General features: G+C 41.2%; 1 long non-coding RNA gene across 1 annotated transcript; it reads left to right on the forward strand.

Moving 5' to 3' along the window:
* Positions 1-1129: 1129 nt before the first annotated feature.
* Positions 1130-4304, forward strand: LOC134142359 (uncharacterized). Its single transcript, XR_009958849.1, has 3 exons — positions 1130-1200; positions 3417-3532; positions 4082-4304. It is a non-coding gene; the product is annotated as an uncharacterized LOC134142359 (long non-coding RNA).
* Positions 4305-5821: the final 1517 nt, after the last annotated feature.

Below are 5821 nucleotides of genomic sequence, written 5' to 3' on the forward strand. Positions count from 1 at the left end.
ACTGTTTGACAAACAGACCGAAGAGCTAAACTGAACTGACCTTTCCATTCCAAATGACCTAGAGTTGCATCTGAGCTGTCACAGCTGAGGGCATGCGATAACAAAGCCCAGTTAATATCTAGGTTTAATGATATTTGCTGTGCTTTGAAAATTACTCATGTTCTGGAGCACTTTTATGTTGCTGAAAATGGAGGAAGGGGCTACAATCAGCAGAAATCCTATATTCATAGATTGTTTCTATATGCTGGTTAGGCACATGCAACATTCATTGGATGCCAGCAAGTGGTGAACATCTAACCTCTATCTATGCCTAAGAAAACAAGACTTTCTGTAGCAACAAACTTTCAACAATGTAGAGAATGTAATTTGCAGCTTGCCAGGTCACAAGCTATGACTGTTTTTCATTCCTTCTAGCTGGAGGTGTAAGTCTGAGTTCTGACAAGAGTGATGATTTTTGGTATCCTTTGGGTACCAAAGCTGAATATTCCAATTTTGGGGAGGAAAAAAAAAAAAAAAAACAAAAAAAAAAAAAAAACTTTTATCTTGTATACTTGTATCTTTTTATTACTTATTATTTTTATCTTATATTTTTATTTTTCTTCTGTCTGCACTCACTTATGGATTGTATTTATGTTATTGGCTCCTTTTTTTAGGCTGCAGACCATTGCAGCATCCATGCTGAGCTCTTTATGGCTTGATCTAGAATCAGAACAAATAGACAAAATCTTACCAGAAAACTTTGCTGTGATTTACAGTGCCTATAGTATCTTATCGTAGGGAATTTGCAATGAATGTAATAGCATTCCTGTGACTAGCATGATTTAAGGACAGAGGCAAGATTTGTAGGAAGAGGTAATTAAAAAAAAGAGAGAGAGAATTGCATAGTCTTGGCAAAAAGAAAACATACAGACTCTCAAGTATACAAGAAGGCTGGAAAACATCTTTCTTCCTGATTATGTCAGCTAGCTTAATAAAAGGCATAATGTCTCTAACAGCCCTGCCTTGGGTGTAATAACTGGAATTTCACAGAACAAGATCTGTGTTCCACTAGGATGTCTCAGAATATCCTTTCTTGCATTTCTTTCCCATTCCTTTGTTTAAATGCAGCATCCCTGGAAAGGGAGAAGTCTGACCTTCATTTACAAACCAATCATTGCTGAAGTATCTGGAGCAAAAATTCATAAGAAATTTTAAGTCACAGTAAGTATTTTGGAGACTATTCAAATGGCAAATCCAAAACAGTCTCTCTTGCCAGCTGTGCGTTATTCTGATCTGTCTCTGCTGTGACCCAATCAGTTATGTCTGTAAGCGTAAGGAAATATCAGGGAGTGGCAGACTCTTACAGTATAAAGACCAGCTAACCTCTTTGTTCTCAGTGTGTGTCAGCCAGGATCAGCACAGTATTAACAAATCTTTTTGTTATCTTTATTTTTATCTTCCATTTAGAGGGTCTTTCTTAAGCTTCTTTTTTTTTTTTTTTTTTTTTTTTTTTTTTTTTTTTTTTTAGTTTTGCAGTAATGTGAGGCTAATTCTATAATAAGTCAAAATGTTGACAAGTGTATGCTTTCTCTGTAGGTTTAGAGTTTGTGGGTGAATAGCATATCTCTGTGCCACATTTAGCTTCTCACTTTACTGGAACACACTGTTCCAGCATGTCAATTATTTTCTCCTAGACCTCACCTTTCTGCCCATGTGAAATGCAAGCTGTTCTTGCTCCTGTCTAACTAACTAATTCTTTTCCCTGCACTGTATTCCTTCTACTATCATGTCTTTGCTACACTGCCATGATCGTTCCAGCAGCAAAGAGCTTTCTGGAGCCAACTGCTGGGTAACTATGGTGTGATAGTGGACTGAGGTTTCTGGAAACCCAGGGACAAGATGGTGATGACTCCCAGGTAACTGGCAGGTGTTAGACCTACACTTTTTGTTTTAATGACAAACTGTGGTAGGTCCCAGCATCCCTGTTTTCTTGTTGCCATGGATATATGTTGTGATCCTAAGTGGAAGAGGACAAGAAGGCATGTACCATGGTGCAGTCTATGTGTTTAGAGGATGTCAGATAAGACTGTCATAACCATCTAAACCCAAGCTAGGCAATCTGAAGTTTAGACTCATCTCCTAAATAGATGGAAAGAACATGAACAAGCTACGAAGGTTGGCTTTCTGAACATGATTCATGAGTATCAGCCTGCAGTTTACTGAGTTCATGAATCATGAGCTGGTGGACCAGGTTGTGTTGCTGAACAGCATTGTGCAAAACTACTTCCACAGCAATTCTGTGCTTCAATCAGAAACCCAACCAAATAGTTTGAACCACGCCTAGTATGTGCTGCTACTGAAAAACAGAGCACAGGCATGTAAAATAAAGCACCACTGAATAGGTCTGGATGTCCTCTCTCCCTGCTTATGAATCTGCTCAGAGGGACAGAGCATTTTTCCTTGGAGAGGAACCATTTTGCCAAGCTATTTTGGCAAAACAAGAAAAGTGCATGTGCATTCCCCAATTCATCTCCAGATTAAATACTGATATGGGAAGTAGATTTGAACTAAAAAAATGCTTGGGAATTTAATTTTTAACCTAGGAAAAGGCACCTAGCTGAGGGAGAACTTCAAATTCTTTTTCAATGCCTGAATCCATGTTCAGAGATGTATAGGTCTAACTCTTCGAAGATGTCTTATTCTAAGAATATGGAATGTAAGTGTGCTTACAAAAGAGCATGCACTGAAAAATGCTAGTAGTGCATGCACTTCTGAAAGGCTACCCTGCTGCACAAATCTACCCTCATCCAAAACTACAGGCAGTTCTTGAAGGGCATTGAAAAAGAATGAGTAAATGACCGTGATTTTTTTTTCCACAGCAGGTATATTGATGTGCTAAGAGTTTAAGAGTCCTCTATTTTTTTTTTCACAGAAAGCATTTATATTTCCTTGTCTAATTTTTTATTCATGCACCTTGCTTGCTTGCTTGTTTTGTTTGTGCTTTGAATTGGGAACGTCTCCGCAGGAAAGGCAGGCCTGTACAGTGGCAGCTATTGATCTAGGTGTTTCATGAGAATTAGGTTCACATTTATGCTCTTAGAAATGAGAGATTAAGTGTTTTATCTTCCCAAGCATTAAATGAAGCATGCATTTCTCATGTTATTTTTTCTTGTGAAAAATAAAATCTCTATAGGATTTGTGGTAGTCTTTTTAAATTTCTGGCAAGCTGTTGCCCTGGGGGAAATTCAGTGACAGGCTCCCAGACTTCAGTGGCAGCTGGGTCTACTCTTCCCTGTCCTCTCCCACTTTTGCTGATGTTTTTGGTGTTAGCTTGACAGAGTGTTGGAATTCTTCATGGCTCTGTAATTCTGGTTTTCCCAAGCTCTTGCTACCACTTACGGCTTCAGCTTTATATGCATTTATATGCCTATATGCAGATCTTTTCTGGAGAAATGCAATCTCAGGCCATGGCAGCTGTACCTCTGCCATCTCTGGACTCTGGTGCATAAGCAGAGAGGCCTGGCTGGAACAGCTTCATGTGCTGCGGCAGCTGGTAGGTGCTGGGGGTGGCCAAATGCTGGGGAGGGAATTCTCTGCTCTTTATGTCAAGCAAGTTCTGAATGAGTGAGTGAACCTACCCAGAGCAGCCTCTGTGAAGGGGAAATGCAAAGGTGCCCCAAAAGCTGGGATGAGATTTGAATTTGTTTGTTTTTTCCTCTTTTAAATACACTGGTGCCAGCTTTTTAATGCAGCCTTTCCAGGTGGCATGTGGTCTGGAAAGCCCACCTCAAAATACCTTGCTGAGATTTTTTTTTTTTTTTTTTTTTTTTTTTTTTTTTTTTTTGTTCTCCAGTGAGCGGGTACCATTTCACCTTTCAGATGCCCCAAGGGCCAATGATGGCTCACTGCTTTGGAGGGTGTTGACTATAAGCCCTAGCCACTGGTTTCAGATGAGCCTGACAAATTTCTCTTCTTTAATTTGGAATGGTGCCTCCTTTGGCACGAAGCATTAAAAAGGGCAGTTTTCTGTTAGAGAAACAAGCTGTCCCTAGTGCACTCTCCTGCATCTGTGATCATGCTGATTTTTCCTTTCCTCTTCCAGGAGAAGAATGCCATGGACATTTGGCAGACCCTTGAAACCTCTGGACACTCGCTCACCATCCCGTCCAGGAACACTACCTTTTTTAGAGCTGTGATGCTTTGCAAATGAGTAAGACACACAAAGGCCCTATAGACCTCTTGTCTCCATCCCTCCCATCCTACTTGCAGCTCTCTCTTGACATGTTGCAGCTCCTAAAGCAACATCATCTAGGTGCCCTCAGTGTGTCCCCATCAGACATTCAAAGTTGATATTGAGGCTGGGCTTGTCCCGCCGCAGCGAGTGCAGCCACAGCTGTGTCAGCACTTCCAGCACTGCCACCGTGTCCAGAGGGCAGGGAGGCAGGTGACCAGGTGGGCTGGGGAGCCTGGCAACTGGGATGGCCACTGACCCATGGGGAGGCTGGGGACCCAGGCATCTGGGGGTGCCAGAAACCCCAGCATCTGGAGCACCCACCAACCTACAGGGATTCAGAAGTCCAAGAGACCCACAGCCCTTTGGGAGCCCCAGGTATCCAGGGCATCTGCTCCATCTGAGGGGACTGAGATGTTCAACTTATTTCTAAGTGTGTGCCTTTTTATATAAATCTTGATATTGCAAAGAAATAAGAGATATTAGTAAATACTGTCCTAGATCCTGTTTCTGTGTGCCACATACAGTATATATTTAAATTAGCTCACTGTATTTAGTAAGAAGTTTTGACAGCAAATGAGTAAAATCTTATATGTGAAATAGTTTAGTTCTAATAGTTCAAGACCTGCCAGATTTCCATCAGATGAATAGTTATTAAAGGAGGATATATGCATTGCACTACACTATTTAATATGTAATGAAACTCTTTTGATGAATATATGAGCTGAGATTAAGGCTGCTAATTTAATCACCGACAGCAGAGTCTCTGTGTATGGAAAATAATGCATTTGCATTGAAACTTTCACGGCTGCTAATTTTTCCATGTGGTTATTATACATGCAGTCCATCCAAAAAAGCCATTTTCCTGGAGGCAGAAATAAAACTGCAGAAACTTTAGAGGCAGCTGGGCAGGGTGCTGTGGTTCTGACTTTGCTAACAGAAAACATGATTTTTTGGGGGGAAGCGTAGTCTATGACTTTTTACTGGAAAAATTAGTCAGCTGGAAAATCATGATCAGTTATTCTATAGTGGTGTCTCAGCTGAGTCTGACCACCTGATTTCCTGACTTTCAGTGCCAGTTTCAGGTAGTTCCTTGCTGGGAAATAGATTACACTGTCACAGTGTTACTGGCTAGTCCTCTGCCTCCAGTATAGTGATGGTTCCTTAAAATTACTGCAGATTCATCAGGAACAGATTGTATGGTTTTGTATGCAGGCTGTATCTGCTGAATGTTAAGTAGAATTTGTGTGTACCAATGTCAGGAGACAAAAAGAATAAATAGTCCCTAAGCAGGCAGAAAGGCTATATTTAGGTCTAGGCTGAGTATGCCCTCTGCCTGCCAAAAGCAAAAAATGAACCAAAATGCCTCTTTGTTTCCTGTTGGAGAGTTGCATTTTTTTCTTCATTGTGTTTTAAAACTTAAGTAAGGATACAGTTTAGCACCAGGAGGCTGCACAGTCCTACTGCTGCAACAGCCCCAAGAGCATATGTTGTTACTCCTGCACTGTCGGAGCCTTGAGGGTACCAGTAGGTCTTACTGGCCCTGCAGAGCCTCCCCATGACTTCCCCCTGTGCTGTCCAGGCCCAGGAGCCCATTTCTGACCAGTCCAG

Source organism: Rhea pennata, chromosome 6 (assembly GCF_028389875.1).
Source record: "Rhea pennata isolate bPtePen1 chromosome 6, bPtePen1.pri, whole genome shotgun sequence".
Classification (NCBI taxonomy): Eukaryota; Metazoa; Chordata; class Aves; order Rheiformes; family Rheidae; genus Rhea; species Rhea pennata.